The 26,905-nt window shown below is 41.3% G+C and overlaps 1 protein-coding gene across 2 annotated transcripts in view; it reads left to right on the top strand.

The window, feature by feature from the left end:
* Positions 1–38: 38 nt before the first annotated feature.
* Positions 39–26,905, top strand: part of RHOA (ras homolog family member A) — a 63,418-nt gene continuing 36,551 nt past the window's right edge. Inside the window, exons 1-2 of one of the 2 annotated variants that reach the window (XM_042929357.1) lie at positions 39–170; positions 5,142–5,219. The gene's annotated coding sequence lies outside the window, so the exon portion shown is untranslated. The remainder of the gene's footprint in view (positions 171–5,141; positions 5,220–26,905) is intronic. The other variant, XM_042929358.1, reaches the window with a different exon arrangement.

The following is a 26,905-nucleotide window of genomic DNA, read 5'->3' as shown; positions in this document are numbered from 1 at the left end:
GCCCTCGCTCGCTCGAGCTCCCCGCCCGCCGCCCGCCGCCCGCCGTCCTCCGTCGGTTCTCTCGTTAGTCTGCCTCCGTCTCCTCAGCCACCCGCCCTAGTCTCCGAGCTTGCTACTCGCGGACAGGCGTCCTTGGCGTGGAGAGGTCGGATTGCGAGTCGTCGCCTGAGGTGAGCGAGAGGGTACCCTCCTGGCGCCGCGGCGCCCGGGGCCCGCCCGCCCGGCACTCTTCCGGCCGCCTGCCCGCCCGCCGCCCCTCCGCGGCCGCGCCCCACCTGCTGCTCTCGGCTGGCTGCCCCTGGGTCCCGGCCCCTGCCTCCCGACCGGGGCCCCGCTCCCCAAAGAAGCGGCCCCGCCCGCGCAGTCCCCGGAAGCGCGCCCCGCGGCCTCCCGCGCCCCTTCCCCCGCCCGGCCAGGCCTGGTGGAGCCCCAGCCGCCCGCCCGCGGTCCCCGGCGCTTCCTCTCTCTCACGGCTGCGCCGGGCAGGGCGGGGGCTTCGAGCCGGGCCCGGCAACCGCGCGGTGCAGCCGGCCCCTGCGAAGTGCGCGTGGCTGTCGGAGTTGAAATGGGAAAGAAACTCTTTACAACTCCATCTTGGCTTTACATTGAATAGGAAACATGAATCACCGTTTTATACTGGGTGAAGTCCAGTTATGTTTTGGGTACATTTTCTTTTTAAATGTAGTACTCTCGGAGATTGTGTAAGTAAAAAGGTAGTGTTGAAATCTTATGGGTTAGGATTCTTGGGTATTGAAAGGATGTTTTCCTGTTAAACATTTTTTTCATGACTTGTATCGAAATAAAGTATTAATTTGCAATTTTGCTTAGTCTCAGTTACTACCTTGATTAGGAATCACCTAAACATATCCTTAGTTACCGATTGACTCAGTTACGAGCCATCATTATTAAATAGCACTGTTTGCAGTTAAATCGATTTGGTCAAAAGCATGTTTAGTAGTCTGTGGTGGAAAACTGGCATCCTTTTTGCCTCAGAATTGGTTCCACTTGTGTTTTTTAATGGTCCTGATTTAAAATTTTTACCAGCGTTAGTGACTTGTTTGGTTCTTTTTGTGTTTAAGATTGTCTTTTGAAGTAAATGTTTCTTGCAGGTGTGTAATCAGATTATAGTCCTCCCTGCCAGATCTGAAGGGGAAAAATACTTTAAAAAATGTCTTAAAAATGTTATACGTGGTGAGAATTTTTCACCCATTCAGTGTCAAACACCCAAATGTGTAAGGTGTGTGTACTATTGCATGATTGTCGCTTTGAACATACCGGTTTGAGCTTTGGGCACGAGTGACATTGTTTGGACTGAAGGTACAAGACTAATTCCTAATTGTGAAGGATAACTTACTAAAGGATCTCTTTTGATAAATTATCTTAAGAATAGTTCCATCTACTTTTGTAGAGCACTGGTGGCCCATGGGGATGTGACAAAATAGAAGACAACTTGCTTTAAGTCAGTCTAGTCCTAGAGTTATCACCTCTGTTCTCATAGAAGTCTGTACTAGAGAGAAGAAAATAGGGATCCACTGACTTTTTCATAGATCCAGAATTTTACACCCTAAAGGAATCTTCAGGACTTCTATAGTCCAACCCCATTTGCAGATGAGGAAACTGAGTTCCAGAGACTTTTGTAAATATACCAATGTTATATGTCTAGTCACGTACAGGCCAAAACTATTTTGTCTGTGTGGTATTTTCCTTGTACTCCTAAACAGCTTGCTTAGAGTTAAGTAAAAATTCAGGATTTAACAACTTGTTTCCAGTGCTTTCTCCATTTATGTATTACTGATATGTTGTGAGAATCTGAAAAATTCATTAAAAAAAATTTTTTTTAATGTTTATTTTTGAGAGAGAGAGAGAGAGGAGAGACACAGCCTGAGAGGGGGAGGGGCAGAGAGAGGGAGACACGGAACAAGAAGCAGGCTCCAGGCTCTGAGCTGTTAGCACCAGAGCCCGACGCGGGGCTCGAACTCACAAACTGCCAGATCATTACCTGAGCTGAAGTTGGACGCTCAACCGACTGAGCCACCCTGGCACCCCGAAAAATTCATTTTCTAAACGAATTTCAGTTATTTAGCCTTAAACAACACTCTCCTCCCTGCAACTGGGTGGTCCTGCAGCAGTTGATTGAAATAGATAAATGAATATACAGGGTCCCCGCTTGGCCTAGTTTTGGCTTTCGGTGTTTGGGTCTTCTTAGGGACAAGCTTCTTCCACAGGGAGGCCCAGACTCCTCTGTTCCAAATCCCACATAATTAGGTCAGGCTAAGATGTTGTCATGTGACTGAGGGCTGTTTTGACTATTGATTTGAGGTGGGATGGAGAGAAACTGCACAATGTGTGTGGTAGTGGTTTTGGTGGAGTATTCTCATAGTCTTCATTCATATTAGAGTGAAAACAGGTAGATCTCGAGGTGTTTCCTCAAGGAGTTAGTGGAGTTGAAGCAGTGACCAGAGAAGTTGCTACTTAGGGTTTTCTTAGTTGTCCTAGAGCTGAGATTTATGTTAACTCAGAAGACAGACTGATATTTCAACTTCTAAGAGAACTAATCTGGGCATGCTGAGCTTCTATAGACAGGACTTTGGGTTTTATTGCATTATGGCTACTAGTGATAAAGCTAAATGTTACATACTCACTGGATTTTAATCACCTATGTTTGTAGTAGTAAAAGGTAACTAAAAGTTACTTAACCTTCCTGTACCACTTTATCCCTTTATGCCCCTGGCCAGTGGAACTTAGTTTGCCTGCACCTACACATTAACGTAACTAAATTGTAAAATTGTGTTAATGTGTCTTAACTACACTCTTGATCTTTGGGTATATGCTCACTGTTAAGTACTTGTGAGATTACTAAATTAAAATTTCCAAGATAGTTTAAAGTTAGTAATTAATGTAAAATTCCTATTTCAAGTGTTTCTATTTCAAATGACTCATTTATAGTCTGTGGTACTGCAGTATTAAGTGAAGACCTTGTATACTCATAATTGTGGTAGTCATGTGACTAAAAATCAGGTAGGCATTGAAGCTGCTCATTCTGGGTGTTGGTCTGAATTTATTGGTGGTTCTTCCAGATGATTCTGAATAACATTTTATAGTTAACAATGGTCAGAATATGAGATACACTGTTACATCTTAGCCAGTTTGCAGTTTGTCCCAAACTGAGCTTGATTTTTTTTTTTTTTTCTTGTGAAGAGGGTGGATAAAGTAAATATGTTTAATTAGGCATGTTTATAATAGTATCTTACTATTCAAGTGAAGGTAGAGAGAAGAACATAAGCAACTGAAATGTTTGGAGTGGTGTAAAGGGAGAAGAGGAAGGTAAGATGAAAGAGAGGTGACCAGAGATCAGATCGTGTTAAGGCTTTTAGGATATAGGAAGTTCTTTGGGTTTGTCCTGAGATGAGAAATCATTAGATGTTTTTTAGCAGGGGAATGATATGATTTGATATTAAATAACTAGAATCCCTCACTAAGAATAGGGGTAGATCGGAGTCCATTCTGACTTTATGTTTTAAAAGTGTAAGGGGCGTCTGGGTGGCTCAGTCAGTTAAGCTTCTGACTTTGGCTCAGGTCATGATCTCGCAGTTCATGGGTTCGAGTCCTGTGTTGGGCTCTGTGCTGACAGTTGGAGCCTGGAGCTTGCTTCAGATCCTGTGTCTCCCTCTCTCTCTCTCTGCCCCTCCCCAACTTGTGCGCACGCTCTATCTCCCTCTTTTTCTCTCACTCAAAACTAAATAAATAGACATAAAAAAAACATTTAGGGGCGCCTGGGTGGCTCAGTTGGCTCAGGTCATGATCTCACGGTTTGTGGGTTCGAGCCCTGCGTTGTGCTCTGCGCTGACAGCTCAGATCCTGGAGCCTGTTTTAGATTCTATGTCTCCTTCTCTCTCTGCCCCTCCCCAACTTGTGCTCTTTCTCTGTCTCTCAATAATGAATAACAGTAAAAATAAAAAAAGAAAGAAAAAGAAATTAAAAAATGTTTAGGGGCACCTGGGTGGCTCAGTTGGTTAAATGTCCAACTGCAGCTCAGGTCATGATCTTGTGGTCTGTGAGTTCGAGCCCCGCATCGGGTTCTGTGCTGACAGCTTAGAGCCTGGAACCTGCTTCAGATTCTGTGTCTCCCTCTCTCTCTCTGCCCCTCCTCCACTCATGCTCTGTCTCCATCTCTCAAAAATGAATAAACATTAAAAAAAAATTTAAAAAAAAAGTTTAATCTCTACACCCAGTGTGGGGCTCAAACTCAACCTGAGATCAAGAGTCATACATTCTTCCAACTGAGCCAGCCAGGTGTCCCTCTTTTCTGACTTTAAATAGTAAACTAATATTGATCATCTCTGACAAAAATATCAGGATTTCTGAATAATTATCTTCCTTGACCTAATGACTTCATCCTGTTTTTTTTTTTTTTTTGAAACCATTGATTTTTCTGACAGTTGCCTTTCAGCCTGTAATTTCTCTAATACCTGTATTAAGAATATGTAAGTAGAGGGGCGCCTGGGTGGCGCAGTCGGTTAAGCGTCCGACTTCAGCCAGGTCACGATCTCGCGGTCCGTGAGTTCGAGCCCCGCGTCAGGCTCTGGGCTGATGGCTCGGAGCCTGGAGCCTGTTTCCGATTCTGTGTCTCCCTCTCTCTCTGCCCCTTCCCCGTTCATGCTCTGTCTCTCTCTGTCCCAAAAATGAATAAAAAAACGTTGAAAAAAAAAAAAATTAAAAAAAAAAAAAGAATATGTAAGTAGATAAAACAAGTTATTTAAATAAATGTTTGTGGTAGTGTAGGTGGTAGGGTTACAGGTGTTCATTGTAAGATTCAACTTCACTCTGGTTTGAAAATTTTTATAATAAAATGTTGGAAAATTAATTTATGTAGGATTCTTTTGCTTTTTGCTTTTAAAAGGGCAGTATTTGTAATATTTGTAAGATAAGGTTGTGTACCTTTTAAGTAAAGGAGGCTAAAACTTGTATAAATGTGATATATTTGATGATATACCAATCAAAGATTAAATTCTATACTTCTTCCCCTCTCCTGAATTCTGAATTACAGGGAACTTTGGGCAAGCCTGTTTACATCCTGTGTTTTGATTTTTTTCATTGTAAAGTGAATAGACATAATTCCTGATATTTTTATATTTTTATAGTGCCTTTCATCTGAGAAGTTCAAGGCACTTGTAAAACTCCTGGCACACAGGCCGTGGGTCTTGCAGCACATTTGTAAGGTATGTAACATAGAAACTTCTTCTTTTATTTCTCTTTTCCCATGAAAGAGAGATTATTATATATTAAATTCTGGAGAAATGTCAGTGCATTACTGTTAATGATTCTCTTCACCAATCTTGAGTTCTTTATCTTACTCCATACCTTTTCTCTCTAGTCTTATTCTCCCACCTCTCCATAAGGTACTCCTCTAACTTTTTTACTTTTAAGTGGTATTTCTTTTTTAGATGAAGATAGATTTCCTAATCTCTCTCTTAAAGGAGATGAAACTCACTGTGTTGTACACATACCTCTTTTACATCTGGACCATTCCCATCTTATTCCTTCTGTTTTTCATCTTTAAAGTTTATTTTGAGAGAGAGAGAGTGCACATGTGCACGGACGGTCACTCTTGCAGGGGGGATGGTGGGCAGAGAGAGAAAGGGGGAGAGGGAATCCCAAGAAGGCTCCATGCTGTCAGCACAGAGCCCGATTTGGGGCTCGATCTCATGAACTGTGAGATGATGATCTGAGCTGAAATTAAGAATCGAGTGCTTAACTGAGCCAACCAGGCGCTCCTAGTTTTCATCTTTAAGTTTTCATTTTTAATTTTTTTTAATGTTTATTTATTTTTGAGAGAGAGAGACAGAGCATGAGTGGGGGAGGAGCAGAGAGAGGGGGAGACACAGAATCCGAAGCAGGCTCCAGGCTGTGAGCTGTCAGCACAGAGCCTGGCGTGGGGCTCAAACCCACGAACTGTGAGATCATGACCTGAGCCGAAGTCGGATGCTTACCCAACTGAGCCACCCAGGCGCCCCAAGTTTTCGTTTTTTTTCAGTAGTTATCATACATTTATCCACAGCTTATGTTGTGGGTATATCTATCTAATTATCAGTGGCAAATGAGTCAGGTAGAGAATGAAGATCAGAGGACAATCTTCCCTCTTACCAGAGGGGTCAGAGTGATACTGGCTTAGGTGGGAACAACGTCAACAGCTGGTATAAGATCCGTCCAGGGGTTCTTTAGATATTTAAACTTATTACAAATAAAGGAAATTGTTAGAAATAATCTTAATTTGATTGATACCATGGTATATATCCTAGTCGGTACTGTTTTGATCGCCTTTTTCTGTTCTCTTTGGGTCTGAGGGAACTCTGTATATGGAGAAGTGAGCTGTGATGGGGATGAATATTGTTTATTTTTTTCCAACTTGTTTGTTTTATTTTTTTAATTTATATTTTAGTTAATATACAGTGCAGTATTGGTTTCAGGAGTAGAATTCTGTGATTCATCACTTACACACGATGCATATAATACCCACTGCTCATCGTAAGTGCCCCCCTTGGTATCATATCAGCCATCACCTATTTAACCCATCTCCCACCCCCCTGCTTCCATCAACCCATAGTTCTCTATCATTAAGAATCTCTTGTGGTTGGTTTCTCTCTCTTCTCTCCACCCTCCCCCATCCCCATATGTTCATCTGTATTGTTTCTTAAATTCCACATAAGTGAAATAATATGGTATTTGTCTTTCTCTGATTGACTTATTTCGCTTAGCATAATACATTCTTGCCATTGCAAGTGGCAAGATTTCATTCTTTCTGATGGCTGAGTAATATTGCATTGTGTATGTGTGTGTGCATGTGTGTGTACACACACACATATCTCTTTTTTTTTTAATTTTTTTTTTTTTTAACATTTTATTTATTTTTGAGACAGAGAGAGACATAGCATGAACGGGGGAGGGGCAGAGAGAGAGGGAGACACAGAATCGGAAGCAGGCTCCAGGCTCTGGGCCATCAGCCCAGAGCCCGACGCGGGGCTCGAACTCACGGACCGCGAGATGGTGACCTGAGCCGAAGTCGGACGCTTAACCGACTGAGCCACCCAGGCGCCCCACACACATATCTCTTTTATCCATGGAGGTGAATACTCTTATTTGGTGAAATGGGGTGCCTGGCAGTGAAGGCATACAGTGATAGTGGTTTTGGTTGGCTTTGAACTCCTCCTTGGCATGCTAAGAAGAATGAACAAGCTAGCTTGTGGTTTTGTCATTCATTCATTGAACAAATAATTATTGAATAGCTACTACATGTCAGATGCTGTTCTGGAACATATCTGAAGAAAACAAGGTCCCTGTCCTCAGCGCACCTGGATGGCTCAGTTGGTAGAGCATACAACTCTTTTTTTTTTTTTTTTTTTTAAAGTTTATTTTGAGAGAGTGAGCACATGCATGCGCACAGGGGAGGGGCAGAGAGAGAATCCCAAGCAGCCTCCATGCAAAACTTGACATGGGACTTGATCTCATGAACCACGAGATCATGACCTGAGCCAAAATTAAGAGTCAGACACCTAACCAACTGGGCCACCCAGTCACCCCTAGAGCATGCAACTTTTGAACTTGGGATAATGAGTTCAAACCCTCTTTAGGCTTAGAAGTTACTTAAAAAATAAATTAACTCTCACATTTAAAAAAAAAAAAAAAGTCCCCGCCCTCAAACAGTTTTTGTTTGTTTTACAGTGTCTTTATTCCTAAAAATACGAGCACGTTTGATTTAGAACTGAAAAGTGTTAGTTTTGAATCATACCATCTACTTTTCTCAGTGTTACAAAGTAGAAAGCACTTCAGGTGTAAATAGTCACAAAATATGAATAGTCCTGCTTATGGAGTTATTGTTCTAGTAGGAGAGACTAATGATAGGTAAGGAATGGACTTGTCTTTTTTAGGGAACAGCAAAAGAAAAAAAAATTGAATGGCTGGAGCCTAAAGAGCAAGTGGAAAAGTGGAAGAAATAGTCTTATAGGTAGGCAAGGGCCAGATCTTTTAGGAACTGGGAATTTAGAGTTTATTCAGAATGCATTGGAAAGCTATTAAAGGTTTCGTATAACAGGAGTAATGTTATCTGATTTATTTAGATTTCTAGCTCACGTATGGAGAATAGACTACAGGGTGGCAAAAATGGAGGTAGGGAGATCTGTTGGAGGCTGTTTAAATCCAGTGACAGATGATTGGGGCTTGGACAAGAATGACAACGGTAGAAGTAGAGGGATTCACAGTATGTTGTAAATGAGTGATCATAGGCTTTGCTGATAAATTGGAAGATATGGCTTCCTGAATCCCTGATCTATGGTAAGATTAGCTCAGTGCAACTGCTGGGCATAAGAAGACAACTAGCCTAGCACCACTGCATATATACTCTGTTGTCCACAAGGCTTGAAATTTCTCCTTTAAGGGGTGTTTGGGTGGCTCAAACAGTTGAGTGTCCACCTCAAGATTTCAGCTCAGGTCATGATCTCGCAGTTTGTGAGATCAAGCCCCACAATGGGCTCTGTGCTGACAGTGTAGAGCCTGCTTGGGATTCTCTGTCTCCCTCTCTCTGTGCCTCTCCCCTGCTCATTCTCCCTTCTGCTGCTGCTGCTGCTGCTGCATTGTCTTCTTCTCTCTTTCAAAATAAATATTTTAAAAAATGTTTAAAAATATTTTTCCTTTTAGTACATTGAGTAATGCATTAGGGTGGTTTGATTGATGGCCTCCCTTGTAAGAGGGGAGACTGTTTCAAAGTTGTTTTCTCAATTATGTATTTCTACATTGTATTTAAAAACAGAGGTGCCTGGGTGGCTCCGTCGGTTAAGCATCCAGCTTCATGCCTCAGCTTGGGTCATGATCTCACAGTTGGTGGGTTCGAGCCCCACGTCAAGCTACTTCAGATTCTGTGTCTCCCTCTCTTTCTGCCCCTTCCTTGCTCATACTTTATCTCTCTCAAAAATAAACATTAAAAAAAATTTTTTTTTAAATTTTTTTTAATGTTTATTCACTTTTGAGAGACAGAGAGTGAGAGTGGGGGAGGGACAGAGAGAGAGGGAAACACAGGACCTGAAGCAGGCTCCAGGCTCTGAGCTGTCAGCACAGAGCCCACCCGATGTGGGGCTTGAACTCACAAGCTATGAGATCATGACCCGAGCCGAAGTTGGATGCCCAACTGACTGAGCCACCCAGGCGCCCCTAAAAAAATTTTTTTAAAACAAAAGTGAAGCTATGCTTACCAGTTTCTTCACCAAAAATGCTGATGACCTTATAATGACAAAGAAGTTTTGCTATAGAAGAACTCTGTATGTATATACCTTTAACCAGGTTATTCCTTTGAGTCTCAGGACCTGTATCTGTGAAATGAAGATTACATTTATTTTATAGGAATTTTAGATGAAATAGTATATGAAGAGCATGATGCTCAATGCATGCAAGTTTTCTCCCTTAGTAGAAATACTTGTTCTAAGTCTGATAGATTCCTTTTGTTTTTTTTTTAAGTTTATTTTATTTTGAGAGAGAGAATGGGGGAGGGGGGCTGAGGGAGGAGAGTACTAAGTGGGGTCGGTGCTTAGTGTGGAGCCCCATGCAGGACTGTCTCATGACCGTGAGATCATGGCCTGAGCCCATATCAAGTGTTGGAAACTTAACCGACAGAGCCACCCAGGCGCCCCCCCCCTTTTTTTTTTAAGAGAGAGGGTAGGTCAGGGAGAGGGGCAGAGAGAGAGAGAGAGGGAATCTTAAGCATGTTCAATGTTCAGTGCAGAGCCCAATATGGGGCTTGATCCCATGACTCTGTGATCATTACCTGTGCCAAAATCAAGAGCCGGGCACTCAACCCACTGAGCCATCCAAGTGCCCCTTAAGTTTTCTTTAAAAATTTTTTTTTAATTTTTTTTTAATGTTTTATTTATTTTTGAGACAGGGAGAGACAGAGCATGAACAGGGGAGGGTCAGAGAGAGGGAGACACAGAATCTGAAACAGGCTCCATTCAGGCTCTGAGCTGTCAGCACAGAGCCCGACGCGGGGCTCGAACTCACGGACCGAGAGATCATGACCTGAGCTGAAGTCGGCCGCCCAACCGACTGAGCCACCCAGGCGCCCCTAAAATTTTTTTTTAATGTTTTTATTTATTTTTGAGAGAGAGAGGGAGGGAGAGAGAACAAGCGGGGGAGGGGCAGAGGGAGAGGGAGACACAGAATCCGAAGCAGGCTCCAGGCTCTGAGCTGCCGGCACAGAGCCCAATGTAGGGCTCGAACTCACGAAATACAAGATCATGACCTGAGCCGAAGTTGAGTGCTTAACTGACTGAGCCACCCAGGCGCCCCACCCCCTAAGTTTGCCTTTTTTAATTAGTATTTTTTTAAATAAATTTTTTTAATGGGGATAGATGGTGGTGATGGTTGCATGACAACATGAATATATTTAATACCACTGAAATGTATACTTAAAAATGTAGATGGGGGGTACCTGGGTGGCTCAGTCAGTTAAGATGGTAAGTTTTATGTTATGTGTATTTAAAACAAATTTTTTTTTAATGTTTGTTTATTTTTGAGAGAGAGAGAGAGAGAGAGAGAGAGACAAGAGTACTAGCAGGGGAGGGGCAGAGAGAGAGGGAGACACAATATGAAGCAGGCTCCAGGCTCTGAGCTGTCAGCCCAGAGCCTGACGCTGGGCTCGAACTCATGGACAATGAGATCATGACCTGAGCCAAAGTCACATGCTTAACTGAACCACCTAGGCACCCCTAGGTTATGTGTATTTTACTTCAATAAGAAGAGAGGGAAAAATGCACTAGGTAAAAATAAAATCATACAAAAAAAAAGTTTATACTAAAAAATGAGGGTGCCTGGCTGCTTCATTTGGAAGAGTATGTGACTCTTGATCTTGAGGTCATGAGTTCAAGACCCACATTGAGGGTAGAGTTTACTTAAAAAAACGTATCGTCTTCCTATTCCAGAGCATAATCCTCCTCTCATTGTATTACTTCCTTTGGGCTTTAAAAATATTTTATTTGGGCTCCTATCTGGCTCAGTTGTGAAAGCATTTCACTCTTGATCTCAGGGTTGTGAGTTTGAGCCCCATGTTGGGTGTAGAGATTACTTTCAAAAAATTTAAAAATATTAGAGCAAGGGGGTTGATGAAGCATGTGTATGAAACATTGTAGAAGGGGGTAGGTAGGCATGACAAGTAAAAGCCTTTCTCCCATCTCAGCCTCCAAGGTCCTTCTTTACAGAAGACCATATAACTGTTTTCTATATATCCTTCTAGAGATACTGTGTCTATATGTATATATTACATATTTTTCTTTTTTTAGAAACATGCAGTTGCACATCACATTGTTGTGTATCTTATTCTTTCCCCTTAATAGGTCTGAGTGACTATTTCGCAAGATATTTAATAGCATACGCTGTGGAAAACAGTTTGGCAGTTCCTCTAATGGTTAAATATATAGATTTAGCATACAACCCAGCAATTCTACTCCTAGCTCTATACCCAAAAGAATTGAAAACAAGTAGTCGAATAAATGCTTGTACGTAGATGTTCATAGCATCACCATTCTTATAGCCAAAAGGTGGAAATAATTCAAATGTTCATCAACAGATAAGTCGGTAAACAAATGTGGTTGTATACGTACAATGGAATATTTTTCAACTACTTAAAAAGATGAAGTATTAATACGTGGTATAACATGGATGAACCTTGAAAGTATTATGCTAGATGAAAGAAGCCAAACACAGGCCATATATTGTATGATTTAATTTATATGAAGTATCTAGTACAGTAAACCTGTAGAGACGCAAAGCGAATTGGTGGTTGCCAGATGCTAGGAGAAGGGGAACTGGAGATGGACTGCTTAATAAGCATGGGGTTTTCTTTTGTGGTAATGAAAATGTTTTGGAACTAGATAGACTTGGTTGTTTTACAACATGGTGAATATGCTAAATATCACTGAAATGAACACTTTAAAAAGGTGAACTTTATATTGTGTGTTTCACCTGAATTTAAAAAAAGTTTTAAATAGATGTTTAGGCCTTACAGAGTTTTCATCTTGCTAATTGTGGAACCTTGAAAGGAATAGAGATGTTTGCGCCAGAATGCAGGGTGTCTGGCTGTGCATTGTCATTGCTGAAACACCTAGGCAACTCATTGGAGTTAGTTTATTCTTCTCTTTATGGTGGTTCTCCAGACAAGCATTGTCTTGTGAGCAATATAAGTGGAGAATTAGACTGTACAAAATCAAATTCTGATTCTGCCCATCTATTTAAGGTTAACCTTGGCACATTTACATTTTGAAGTGAATGATCTGATATTCTTACTTAGAAAGCCAGAAGGGAGTATTTCTTTCCTTTAGCCTCAAAAGAGAATTTTAGTCTGGGGTTATTCTTAGTTGGCCGTATATTGGAGGCTTTGTGGGGTTTTCCTCTGCTTGCCTTCATTTGCCTTAGGTTTGCTGCTCTCCATCTCTAAGGGCCTTTGAACTGACATCGACCCTTAACAACTGCTTGATCAAGATGGCAAAATAACAATAGTACCAGGCTCAAGTGCATTGTGAACAAATGGACAGTTGGTTTGAACCTTTTTGCCAGGCATTTTCCTATGTTGTTTGCAAACCAAATAAATGGCTTTATGTTTTCAATTTAATTTCCCGAGTGTTTAATGGTGTTTCCTGTGTGTCAGGGACAGTCCTGGGTGTGGGTGAACCTGGGGTCGATAGGACAGTTCTGCCCATGGCACTGAAAGAGTTTCAATATAGTGATTTTTTTCCTCTTAATGAAGTAGTATGTATTCTATTCATTTTACTTTATTTATTTATTACTAATTTTAAATGTTTAATTTTGAAAGAGAGAGCTCTAGTGGGGGAGGTGCAGAGAGAGAGGGGACAGAGGATCCAAAGCAGGCTATGTGCTGACAGCAGAGAGCCTGATGCGGGGCTCGAACTCATGAACTGTGAGATCATGACCTGAGCCAAAGTCACATGCTCAACTTCCTGAGCCACCCAGGCGCCCCTCTCTATTCATTTTAAATGTGTACTTTAACAAAGGACAAAAGCAGTAGAATGGAAGGTATTTGAGAACGGAGTGCGTATGAAAAGCCTATGCTTTTCTTTTTTTTTTTTTTTAATTTTTTTTTAACGTTTATTTATTTTTGAGACAGAGAGAGACAGAGCATGAACAGGGGAGGATCAGAGAGAGAGGGAGACACAGAATCTGAAACAGGCTCCAGGCTCTGAGCGGTCAGCACAGAGCCCGATGCGGGGCTCGAACTCACGGACCGTGAGATCATGACCTGAGCCGAAGTCGGACACTCAACCGACTGAGCCACCCAGGCGCCCCAAAGCCTATGCTTTTCAACCTGGCTTATTGTTTGAACAGAAATTTGATTCTGATTTGGTTGTTACATTGAGGACTGGCTGGTTAAAAAAGCTGTATTTTGACCTTTATTTTCACCTTCATAATACTGATAGTTTTTGCTCCAAGAGAAGGCATTGTAAGGCATCTTTAAGCTTTTATGGAATTCATGTGTGTTTAGGTACAGTATGGCTCTTGTGAAAAAATCGAGATCTTAAACCACTGAAATAGTATCATTGTATTCTAGATAACTGAAGCTTTCTTTCTTAAGCTTTACAACTTTTTTGTTTCATTTCTGCAGTGGACATCTTTTTCCCTGTCTTACGGTATCTAGGACTTAAGCTTCTCCATGTAATGAATGAGGTCTTTCCTCCTAAGGGAGAGTTTTTGAGTTCTGTCCTTGGAGTCTGTCAGCCTGCTTTAGGACTGGCCAGAATGGCACTTCTCTCCCTCTCCATTTTATGTTTCTAACCTGATTTACAGGGTTTTCTGTGTCCTAAGTCTTGTCATAGGCGCACTGCTTTCTCACCCAAGCATGTGTTTTTCTAAACTGTTGTGAACTCAGCTACTGTCCAGTTAGACTTAGAGAATCGTTTATAAAATAAAAGCAAGTAAGTTCATAGGGAGGATCTGAGTTTTAACATTACTGTTACAGATAATTTGTTTCTTTTTTTTTTATGTTGATTTTTGAGAGACAGACAGAGTGTGAGTGGGGAAGGGGCAGAGAGAGAGAATCCAAAGCAGGCTCCAGGCTCTGAGCTATCAGCACAGAGCCCAATGTGAGGCTCAAACCCACGGACCACAAGACCATGACTTGAGCTGAAGTCGGATCCTCAACCGACTGAGCCATCCAGGCGCCCCAGTTTAAGTTTCTGATTGTATGAGAGGTTTCTATAATTCTGTGAGGGTGAATTCTTTTTTTTTTTTTTTAACGTTTATTTATTTTTGAGACAGAGAGAGACAGAGCATGAATGGGGGAGGGTCAGAGAGAGGGAGACACAGAATCTGAAACAGGCTCCAGGCTCTGAGCTGTCAGCACAGAGCCCGATGCGGGGCTCAAACTCAGGGACTGTGAGATCACGACCTGAGCCGAAGTCGGACACTTAACCGACTGAGCCACCCAGGCGCCCCAAGGGTGAATTCTTGAACTACTAGACTCCTACCCTAGGAGGTAGCCTCACCACTAGTGTACATAGCCGAGGTTGTTGTAACTGTTTTCTTTTTAAAATCTGTGTTCGCCAAATTGGTTGTATAAAGCTTCTTTGCTCCTGGAAATTTATTTTTTTCAGGTTTATTATTTGAACACTTAACTATTATGTGCTTGCACCTATGCTTGTCTGACAGTGGTTAATAAGACAGATATGATTCTTATACTAATGGAGTTTGGGAGGAAGAAACTTTGGAGGGGTGTGATGAGTGAGGCAGAGAGAGGTTTGGTGCTGTGGGAGTATCCAAAAGGCCTGATCTAAATTGGGAGCTCAGGGAACACCCTGAGAGACTGACTTAGCCTGAGTATGAGTTATCTAAGTGGGGAAGGGTAGGTGGGGTGCATTAAGGGCAAAGGAAAGAAGGAAGATACCCTGGGTTAATAGCCTGAGTTATAGGATATTATATTGTTTTGGCTGAGGGTGGTTGTATGCTTTGGGTTTTATAATTTTACAAGATACTGTCCTGGGATTTATATATTTTCTTATCTATAATACGACATTTTGTACCTAGATTTCATCCAAAATATTTTTTGCACAGCTTGCATTGACACTACACCCTGCTGCAGAAACATTGACAAAACCTGGATTGGGAGGAACTTTTTAATGTTCATTAGGATCATCATTCTTCTGAGTAAAATTCACAGGATTTTTATGATTTTTAAAATTTCTTTAAAAATTTTTTTAGTTTCTAAAAGACTAGACAACTTTTGCTTTTATAATAGTCATCTGTACAATACTGATTCGTAACAACTTATGTGGAGAGAGAAATAAAATAAAACACACACTGGTTCTTATCCTGGTTTTCTGTCCTGGTCAACCATGGTCCGAAAGTAATGATCCTCCCTTTTGACATATGTCAGAAAGTCAGTAGCAGCCTAATGCTACATCACAGTGCTTACATCATTCACCTCATTTCATCTCATCACATAGGCATTTTATCATCTCACATCATTACAAGAAGGGTAAGTACAATGCAATAAGGTATTTTGAGGGGAGAGACTACATTCACATAACTCATTATAGCATATTGTAATTGTTATATTTCATTATTAATTATTGTTTAGTCTCTTGCTGTGTGTAATTTGTAAATTAAATTTTATCATAGGTATGTATGTACAGGAAAGACGTAGTGTATGTAGGGTTCGGTACCATCTGTGGTTTCAGGCATCCACTGGGGGTCTTGGAACATATCCTTTGTGGAGAAGGGGGTACTACAGGATGTAAAATTTCAAACTAGATTATATAATTGAGGCATATGGATGTCAAAAAGGTAAGTTTCGTGAACTCAACCTTAAAAATTTTTTTTAAATGTTCATTTACTTTTGAGAGATGGAGAGAGAGAGTGAGTGGGGGAGGGGCAGAGAGAGAGGGAGACGTAATCCAAAGCAGGCTCCAGGCTCTGAGCTGGCAGCACAGAGCCCGACTCGAGGCTCGAACTCATGAACCGTGAGATCATAAACTGAGCTGAAGTCAATGCCTAACCAGCTGAGCCACCCAGGCGCCCCTCAGCTTTTTAAATTTTATTTTATTTTATTTTTGAGAGAGCAAGAGTGGGGGAGGGGCAGAGAAAGGGGAACAAAGGATTTGAAGCTGGCTCTGCGCTGACAGCTGCAAGCCCGTTGTGGGGCTGGAACTCATAAAACTGCAAGATCATGACCCCAGCCAAAGTCAGACGCTCAACTGACTCTGCCTCCTAGGTACCCCTGAACTCAGCTTCTAATCTGTTTTTAAAGTAATGTGTTTAAAGTAATGAATACAGTAAAAAGTTAAAAAATTAAGTCATGTCTAAAGTTATGCTGTATTAAATGCTTTTATTTCTTCAGTGGTTGAGGAAAGCTTACTGTAATCATCACTATTTTTGTGTAATTAGTCCCTTTGTAGAATCATGAGGTAAAATTATAATTATTTGAAGTATGCTATCATTTTAAAGCTGTGATTATTTTTTCTGCATAGGAATTTATTCATTATCTTTCCAAAATATTGTAAAGATCTTGATCCAGCAGAAGCAGCATAGTTATTCAGTTGAATTATTTCTACAACTGTTTCTCAGCTGGAGAACTGTTTTGTGCCTGCTTATAATGAATGTTTGGTTAATAAATGTCTAGATAATGCATGCATTATAACCAAATAGCACCATCTGAAACACCTTTGGTAGCTCCTTATCTGCTAAAAATTGTGCACAGAGGCAGATTTACTATGAGTCTAAGAAAGTAAGTATTGTAAAATGTATAGTCCCTGAACAAGTTATTGAAATCATTCAGCTAATTTAGGTTGTAGAATTCAAATTACTGTCAGCCCTGAAGTTTAGCTTAAATGCACATCACCCCCAGCCCCCAGCTTACCTAATTTAAAGGCTATTTTGTTTTAATTTCCCAAGAGAAATAGCAGGAATGGCTCAGTCCACTTCTCTGAGATAATAGCATAGTTACCCGTCATGGGAAAAATCAGACCTGAGGGCATTAGAAAAAGTGCTTAAAAAGTATTCAGAAGAATGTGATGGCGTGTGTATATTTTGTTTAAAAAAATTTTTTTTTATGTTTATTTATTTTTGAGACAGAGAGAGACAGAGCATGAACGGGGGAGGGTCAGAGAGAGGGAGACACAGAATCTGAAACAGGCTCCAGGCTCTGAGTGGTCAGCACAGAGCCCGACGTGGGGCTCGAACTCACGGACTGCGAGATCATGACCTGAGCCGAAGTCGGACGCTCAACCGACAGAGCCACCCAGGCACCCCAGGCGTGTGTATATTTTAAAGCAAATTGGCATTGGGTTAGGGATAGTCATAACTTTCTTTTGGAAAGTTCTGAAGATCACAAACCCATTTGATGGTAAAACCTGAACTGAACTGATGAGAGGTTGTTTAGTTTTTATCCTCCTTATATGTTCATTTATTTTACTGAAGAACTATTAACCCATTGGGTATATTACAGAGTATTTGGCATTTGTACCATACCATCTTTCTGAAATCTGAAAAATTCTGACTTTAGAAATATCTAGTCCCAAGGCTTTTGGATGAAGTATTGTGGGCCTATAATTTCAGGCAGTGAGAGATAAGTAGTAATTTATTATTTTTTTCAATAGGAAAGAAGAGGGTGGGGTCAGGTATGGATGTGATACATACTTTGAAAAACTAATTACAGCTGACTCTTGAACAGTATGGGGGGTGGGGCACTGACCCCTGTGCAGCCGAAATTTTGAGTATAACTGGACTTCCCAAATATGTAACTAACAGCCTACTGTTGACTGGAAGCCTTACTGATGACATAAAGTTGATTAACATGTGTTTTGTATGTTAAATGTGTTATATACTGTATTTTGGGGGGGGGGGAGTTTTATTTATTTTTAAGAGAAAGAGCACCCGTGCACATGAGTGAGCAGGGATGGGGCAGAGAGAGAGAGGGAGGGAGGAAGGGAGGGAGGGAGGGAGGGAGGGAGGGAGAGAGAGAGAGAGAGGGAGAGAGAGAGAATGAATCTGAAGCAGGCTCCATACTGTCAGCACAGACCCCAATATAAGGCTTGAACTCAGGAACTGTGAGATCATGATCTGAGTCGAAATCAAGAGTCAGACACTTAGGCAACTGAGCCATTCAGGTGCCCCTGTATACTGTATTCTTAAAGTAAGCTAGAGGGACACCTGGGTGGCTCAGTCAGTTAAGTGTCTGACTCTTGATTTCAGCTGAGGTCATGACCTCACAGTTCGTGAGTTCAAGCCTTGCATCGGGCTCCATGCTAACAGTGTGGAGCCTGCTTGGCATTCTCTCTCTCTCTCTCTCTCTCTCTCTCTCTCTCTCTCTGCCCCTCCCCTACTTGCGCTGTCTCTGTCTCTCTCAAAATAAATAAAGAAAATAAAAAGATACAGTACTAAAAATCATAAGAGGGGCACCTAGCTGGCTCAGTCAGAGAAGTATTTGACTCTTGATCTTAGGGTCATGAGTTCAAGCCCCACATTGAGCATGGAGCCTACTTAAAAAGAAAAATAAAAAGAATCATAAGAGAAAATATGTTTAGTAGTCTACTGCAAATCCACATATTAAGTAGATCAGTGCAGTTCAAACCGGTGTTGTTCAAGGGTCAGCTATATTTGCTAGACTGGTAAAATTTTCGTTTTAGGAGAAACAACATTCTTTCCAGGTCAGGCCATATTACAAACTGGTCCTCAAGTTCTGGACAGTTGGAATTTGGAGGGAGTTACCATTTGTCCAAAATGAGACCTCAGTAATAATGAGAAACCTTTATTGAACACTGACCTATTTTCAGTAAGTAAGCTCTTTTGGTCTTATTTAATCTTCATACCAACCATGTTTAGAAGATTTCATTCGCCACTTGACATGTAAGGAAACTGCTTGTAATGGAGCACAAAGCTAGTAAGCGATAGAGCATTGATGAACTCTTAAGTAGCATAGCTCCTTTACCATTACTGTCAACTATCTATAACTCAGTAACTATTGCTGCCTATAACTGAAATTAATTTCTAGTAGAATCTTTTACTTTGAGGGTGTCTGGGTGGCTCACTCAGTTAAGCATCTGATTCTTAATTTCAGCTCAGGTTATGATCTCATGGTTCATGAGATCGAGCCCTGTGTTGGGCTCTGTGCTGACAGTGTGGAGCCTGCTTGGGATTCTCTCTCCCTCTCTCTCTGCCCCTCCCCCACTATTCTCTCTCTTGCTCTCTCCCAAAATAAACAAATGAACTTAAAAAAAAGAAAAAAGAAAAAAACCTTGGGGCACCTGAGTGGTTCAGTCAGTTAAGTGTCTGACTCTTGATTTCAGCTCAGGTCATGATCTCACGGTTTGTGGGATCGAGCCCCACATCAGGCTCTGTGCTGACAGTGCAGAGCCTGTGTGGGATTGATTCTCCTTTCCTTCTCTCTCTCCCCCACACACAGTCTCTCAAAACAAAACAAACAAAAAAACCCAAAACTTTTACTTTGGTTAATCTACATGGGACTGAACATTTCTGATTTTAGTAGTTCGTATGGTAGATGCTGTTTTCTTGTTAGACATATGCAGGATGGGATTCAGATTTTGAAACCCTAGTGTAATGTTTGGTCAGGTAAGGTTGTTGGTAGTGTTTTAGGTGGGAGGGGAGGTGGGTAAGAATCACCTGGAAATCTTTGAGAACATGTGTCAGGTGGCCCCTTCTAGCATGTGTGGATGGAATAGGGATTGGAGTGTATGTGATCATATCTTCCTCCAACTATAGTGAACAGTCAAGATTATTCATAAGGTAAGATACGGTAATGGTAGTGCACAATTTCTAGGCCCTTTATCTACTGTTCGGGAAACACTTACTAGAATACAAGAAAGGAATCCTTATAGGCCTTAAAAACACTTGGCCTTAAAAAACAGTTATTTGCTAGATTGGGAAAAGCTTCAGTTTTGAAAAAACACCACTGTATTCAGGTATCCTTGAATTTTCTCTAATTTATGGGAAAAATAGTTTGCAATCTTCAGTGTTTTAGCTGTGAATAGGTTATTTTTTAATCTCCCGTAATGAGTCTCTTCAGCAGTTGAAGTTGCTGCTTTAAAATATTCCAAGAATGGGGTGCTTGGCTGGCTCAGTCAGTAGTGCATATGACTCTTGATCTCGGGGTTGAGAGTTCAAGCCCCAAGATTTCCCAAGCACCCAAGCTTTCTTGGGTGTAGAAATTACTAAAAATAATAATAATAAACTTAAAAAAAGACTCCCAGGATTGCTTACTTCAAGGCTTTTTTGCCATATAGAAGATGATAAGATAGATGTTTAGTCTTTTTCCCCCCCTCTCTTTTATGATATTTCATACATAAATGTATGGACTAGGGAGTTTTATATATAATAGTTTGCTGCTTGTAAGTCTTGTTGGAAAAGAAGCAATTTCTTCTTAAGAATGAGACTTAAGGCCAACTTAGAAAAGAAGGGAAGTGCTTAGAGGAAGTAAATTTGAAGGCTAATGTCTAATCTTAGTAACTTGAGCTTTTGAAAGTTTCCCTTCAAAAAGTTAAAAAATTAACTCTTTCTTACACCCATGCATTTTTTTTAAGTTTATTTATTTATTTATTTTTAATAATTTCTACACCTAGCACAGGGCTCAAACTCATGACCCTGAGATCAAGAGTAGCGGGTTCTTTCTTTTGACTGAGACCGCCAGGTGCCCCTATATCAGTGCATTTTTATCTATTAACTTAGAAAGGCTAGGTTTCTTTTCTTTGATTCAATCAGCAAACACTTCCCTTCATTGCCATATTTGACCCTGTTGGGCATTATGGGGAATATAGAATTGAAGATACAGTCTTTTTTATTGAAATTTACAGGTAATAGTATCCAATAGTTAAACAGCTGTTACATGCTAGGTATTGTTTGTTCTAAGCCCTTTCCTCTGTTACTCATTTAATAATTACCACTATTCTGTGAGGATAGGAACCATTATTTTTCCCGTTGGTACAAATGAGGAAGTAGAGACACAGAGGGCTTAAGTAACTTGCCCAAAGATTCACAGCTGTTCTGAATACTAGTACCAGGGTACAGAGCCTTCTCACTACCAGTGCAAGCAGAATACCAAGTGATGTAGGCTTACGTAATTTGGGAAGCAGCACCTAGTAGACCAAGCACTATAGGAGTTAATAGATGAAGAAAAATATGTGTTTGAGTAGTCAGGGAGGCCCCTCTGGGGGAAGTTGTAACTCTTGGCCTACAAGGAGATAAAGAGAAGTGTTAGGAGTGGTGGGAATCAGTTGTTGGCGGTGTTAAACTGTGCTTGATCACAGATACTCTTATTTTACTTCTTTGTAGGGAAGAGAGAGTAGTGAGTCAGTCTTGGCTAGCCTAGGGAAGTTGTAAGGGGGAGAGGGGACAGTATACTTTTATAAGCCTTTAGGACGTCAGATTCCAAGATGGATCTTTGTGTATGTTGTACTACTGCTTTGGTTTTTCTTTTTTTCTTTTTTTTTTTTTTCTTTTTTTACCTCGTGTACTGACTTGGAAAGATCTATATGTCAGTGCTGTAATCTTTTAAAAAAAATACAGGAGTGCCTGGGTGGCTCAGTTGGTTAAATATCTGACTTTTTTTTTTTTTTTTTATGTTTATTTTTGAGAGAGAGAGAGAGAGAAAGAGCAGGGGAGGGGCAGAGAGAGAGGAAGACATAGAATCCTAAGCAGGCTCCAGGCTCTGAGCCGTCAGCACAAAGCCCAAGGTGGGGCTCGAACCCAAGAATCGTGAGATCGTGACCTGAGCCAGAGTCGGACGCTCAACCGACTGAGCCACCCAGGCACCCCAGTATCCAATTCTTGATCTCTGCTCAGGATTGTGAGTTCAAGCCCTGTATTAGGTTCCACTTTGGGTGTGGAGACTACTTTGAAACAAAACAAAAAACATAATACATTTGGTAGATTCAATACAAAATGATATATGGTTCCTAGAGGCAGCCTTTGTTGAGAGAGTCTGTGATTACACTAGTGTCCATTGTTCTTCAGTGAATATTAATTGTGCATTTCTGCCAGACCCTGTTCTGTATGTCTATACATCCCACCATTACACAGTGTTATGATAGTATACGTATTTAGCCCCTTAACTCTTCTCATTTAATAGTCTATCTTGGAGATCACTTGTTAACATATCTTTTTATTTTTAAAGAGTCTAGCCTTTATTTTTATTTATATATTTTTTATTTTTATCTATCTAGCTGTCTATCTGTATTTAGCAAGACAGAAAGAGAGAGGTCGCAAGTGAGCAAGAGACAGAGAGAAAGGGAGAGAGAATCCCACGAGGGGCAGGGAAGGAGAAAAAAGCAGGGTTCACCTGATGTGGGGGCTCATGTTTATCCGAAGTGGGGTTCGAGCTCACCTGAAGGAGGGCCCAAGCTCGTCCAAAGCGGGACTCAAACTCACAAATTGTGAGATCATGACCTAAGCTGAAGTCTGATGCTTAACCAACTGAGCTGCCCAGGTGCCCCAAATCCTTTTTATTTTTAATGGTTGCATAATATGCCATTGTATGATTAAGATATTTAACCAATATCTTCTTCTGTGGAGAAGGAACATCTAGATTGTTTTTAGTCTTTTGGTATTATGAATATTGCTGAAGTGAGCATTCTTGAACACAAGTGATTGTATTTATGTGTGAATATATTTGTAGAATAAATTTTTGTAAGTGGAATTGCTGGTTCAATGGATATATGCAGTTTGAATTCTGATAGATGTTGCCAGTGACCCTACAAAGAAATTGCCCCCTACAACAATGGTAATATGCTAGTTTTATGACTTAATCCATCTAATACTCAGACACTGAAATTCTTCAGCCTCACTGGGGCTTACAGTCCATTGATCTTACTTCCCTTTTACTGCTCCTCATCTTCAGTTACCACTTTTCTCCTTACTCAACTTAGAGTTCATAGTTCATTACTGTAATCACTCCCTTGTATATATTCTCAACCCTTTTTCTCCTGTCCCATTTCATCTTATCTGGCAAAACCTCAGCCCTATTTATTTTTATTTATTTATTTTAAAGTTTTATTTTGGGTCGCCTGGGTGGCTCAGTCAGTTGAGTGTCTGACTTGGGCTCAGGTCATGATCTCCTGGTTCCTTGGTTCAAGCCATGCATTGAGGTCTGTTCTGACAGCTCAGAGGCTGCAGCCTGCCTCGGATTGTGTCTCCTTCTCTCTCTGCCCCTCCCCTTCTTGTGCTCTGTCTCTCAAAAAAATAAAATGTGGTTTTTTTTTTATGTTTGTTTATTTTTGAGACAGAGACAGAGTGCGAGTGGGGGAGGGGCAGAGAGAGAGGGAGACACAGAATCCGAAACAGGCTCCAGGCTCTGAGCTGTCAGCACAGAGCCCGATGCGAGGCTTGAACCCACGAACCATGAGATCATGACCTGAGCCGAAGTTGGATGCTTAACCGACTGAGCCACCCAGGTGCCCCACAAATAAAATGTGTTTTAAAAAATTAAAGTTTTATTTATTTTGAGAGAGAGAGAGCACACAAGCACATGCTCACGAGTTGGGGAAGGGCAGAGAGAGAGAATCCCAAGCAGGCTCTGCACTGTCAGGGCAGAGCCTGATGCAGGGCTTGAACCCATGAACCATGAGATCATGACCTGAGCCAGAACCAAGAGCTGGACACTTAGCCAACTGAGCCACCCAGGCTCAGGGCTGAACACCTCAGCCCTGTTTTCAGTCCAACTTTTCACTCACTCTACACCTATAACTGAATGTAGCTGGAGAAGGAAAAAAACATGCTTACTGGTCTTGCTTTGAATTCATGACCCCTAACTTGAAAGGTGGCCTGTACCACTGCTTAGCAGTTCCACTGCGATTCCTTAGCCCATTTCTTCTCCTACTTTTAGACAGCACCACCTCTTTAGCTCACGCTTTCTTTTTTCTTTCCCTAGCCTTACTGTCAACTAACGATCTTGCTTCTTAATTGAGAACATGGAAGCAAATACAAGGGTCTGCCACCACCTCTATTCACTTGCCTGTGGTTTGGCTGTTGTGGTCTGCTTCCTCCTCTGTTAACAGTGGAGCAGTCCTGTAGGAGTCAATATTTCATATCCAGGGTCACGCCTTCCACTTCTGTACTAGATATACTCCCCTTAATCTCAAAACATTGCTCTAGCAAGTCTCCTCTATCCTGCATCAATTCTGCATATAGTCCACTGGCCAGACCTTAATGACTTCACCTAGGTGCAACAGAGTCCAGGAAATGTAGTCTTTATTATTGGCAGCTGTATGACCAGGAAAGGGAACGATAATGAGGCAGACAGACAATGGGTAGTCTACCACACATTCCAGACCTTTTTTTCTCTTAATTGGGGGGGAAGGGGGTGGGACTTTTCCTGCTAACAGTTTTATGAGGTACAATTTATATACCATACAATTCGCCCATTTAAAGTATACAAATAGTGGGTTTTAGTATATTCACAGAGTTGTATAATCAATTTTAGAGTATTTTCATCACCTCAAAAAGAAACTCCTATACTCTTCAACTGTCATTCCCCAGTCTCCCATCACAACCCCCAGCCTTAGGCAACCATTAATCTGTCTCTGTAGATTTGTCTGTTCTGGGCATTTCATATAACTGGAACCATATGTTTGGTCTTTTGTGACTGGCTTCTTTTACTGAACATAAAGTTTTCAAGGTTCATCCATGTTGTAACATGTATTTCCTAACTTTCTGAAAGAACATTTTATATTACCGACCTCCATGCCCTCCTCTTCTCAGTCTACCACAGTCTACTACTCTTCCCCTGTGGTCAACTGAAAGGGTTTTGATTGCTGTGCCCATGCCCTTTTTGCTAGCCATATAATATGAAGCCATTCCTTGAAGTACCCTCTTCCTTTCTCTTGGTGCTGGTTGTCATCATAGCTTTCTGACTGCTCTCTTCAAATATAAATATCTCTGGGTTTTTTGTGCCTACCTTTTCCATGTTACTGGCAGTCTCTGTGGATTGATCACTGCCTCTCCCCATTCTATACACTTGAGGGCTATGCTGTTTTTACCTGCAGTAACAATTTACCTGGGCACTAATCTTTTTCAACTGGTTCAGGGGGGTGGGGGTAGGACAGAAATGTGTGTAGTGTTAGGAAAAGCCTATTAGATTGTGCTCCTTCCACCTCACCTTTTCATTAGGCTTCTCTCTCCAGGGCACTCTCATACTCTCATCATGGTCTTCTCATCCCTGCCCAGTCCACCTTCTAGCTATTTCAAATGCTGCTGCCAAAGCTGTCTTTGTAAATCACAGATCTGATTGTGTTTTCCAGTGGCTTTCCCTCGTTTACAGAATAGAATACAGGTTGCTGTGTATTGACATTCCAGATCCTCCAGTGTAACCATTCATCTTTCTAGCTTCATTTTCCAACAGTCTCCTCTCTGAATTCCTTTTTTTCTTTAAGATTTTATTTATTTATTTATTTTAAGTAATCTCTACACCCAACATGGGTGCACACTCTACAGATTGAGCCAGCCAGGCAGGTGCCCCTCCTCTCTGATTTTTTTTTTTTTTTTTAACATTTGTGTATTTATTTTGAGAGAGAGTGCGCAAGCAGGGGAGGAGCAGAGAGGGAGAGGGAAAATCCCTTGCTGACAGCGCAGAGCCCGATGGAGCCCTGTGTGGAACTTGCACCCACAAACCATAAGATCATGACCTGAACTAAAATCAAGAGTTGGACACTTAATCAACTGAGCCACCCAGACGCCCCTCTGAATTTTTATATTTAGGGTCATTGAGGTCATTTGCTCAGGCTGTTCCTCACATTAGGAAAGTATTCCTAAGCCATTACCACTCTCAACTCCCCTCAGGTTACTTGTCCTCATTCTTCAAGGTCTAGGTCAAATGTTACCTTCTCTGAAGCCCACTAGCAGAATTGCTTATCTAGGTCAGATGTTACCTTCTCTGAAGCCTCTAGCAGAATTGCTTACTTTCTCTTTGTTCATACAGGAGAGGAAGAACTTGTGTTACAGCACTTAATTACATTGTATTGTTTTCTCTAAGACTTTCTTTCAGATAAGGCTGCTCTCTAGCAACAGGGAATGGCCCATTAAAAACTCTAGGTTTGTGTTAGGCTGATCAGATGTAAGGAGATAAGAATTTAGACAAGGCTGGACCTGTCAAGGAAGGAGGTGATTGTCATCCTACTGAAGTAGTGGGTGGAAGAGTGGACTGACTTGGAGGAGGCATGAGGGATGAGTGGGAGTGCCTGCCAGAATTTATCTTTAAATGACCTGATGTTTGCTGTAAATGCTTTCTAGGAAACCTATAGCATGAGATTATGGGTATATTTTCTTTGGAAGATCTTTGTAGCATGCAAGAAAATGAGGAGAACATTGAATAAGATCCTGCGTCTGCCAAACAGCCATGGCAGAATTGTTTAGAATTACACCTTTTGTGATAATGGATATGTTCTGTGTCTGTCTTGTACACACAATAGTCCTTTGTGGCTGTTGAGCATTTGAAATGTGTCATTGGGACCAAGGAAGTGAATTTTTAAATTTCAATTAATTAAAATATTAATTAAGAAATAGACACGTGACTAGTGGCTACTGTGTTGGGCAGTAAAACTATGATAGTACCGTCTTTGGAAGAGAGTGCAGACTTTTTTTTTTTAATGTTTTTATTTATTTTTGAGACAGAGACAGAGCATGAGCAGGGGAGGGGCAGAGAGAGAGGGAGACACAGAATCCGAAGCAGGCTCCAGGCTTTGAGCTGTCAGCACAGAGCCCGACGTGGGGCTTGAACTCACAGACTGTGAGATCATGACCTGAGCTGAAGTTGGACGCTTAACTGACTGAGCCACCCAGGTGCCCGAGAGTGCAGACTTAACATTCTCTCTCTTCCGTTCAAAGTGCTTCAAACAATAATTCTGCTCCCCCT

This window comes from Panthera leo, chromosome A2, assembly GCF_018350215.1.
Source record: "Panthera leo isolate Ple1 chromosome A2, P.leo_Ple1_pat1.1, whole genome shotgun sequence".
Classification (NCBI taxonomy): Eukaryota; Metazoa; Chordata; class Mammalia; order Carnivora; family Felidae; genus Panthera; species Panthera leo.
This window is presented reverse-complemented; position numbering and strand designations above follow the sequence as displayed.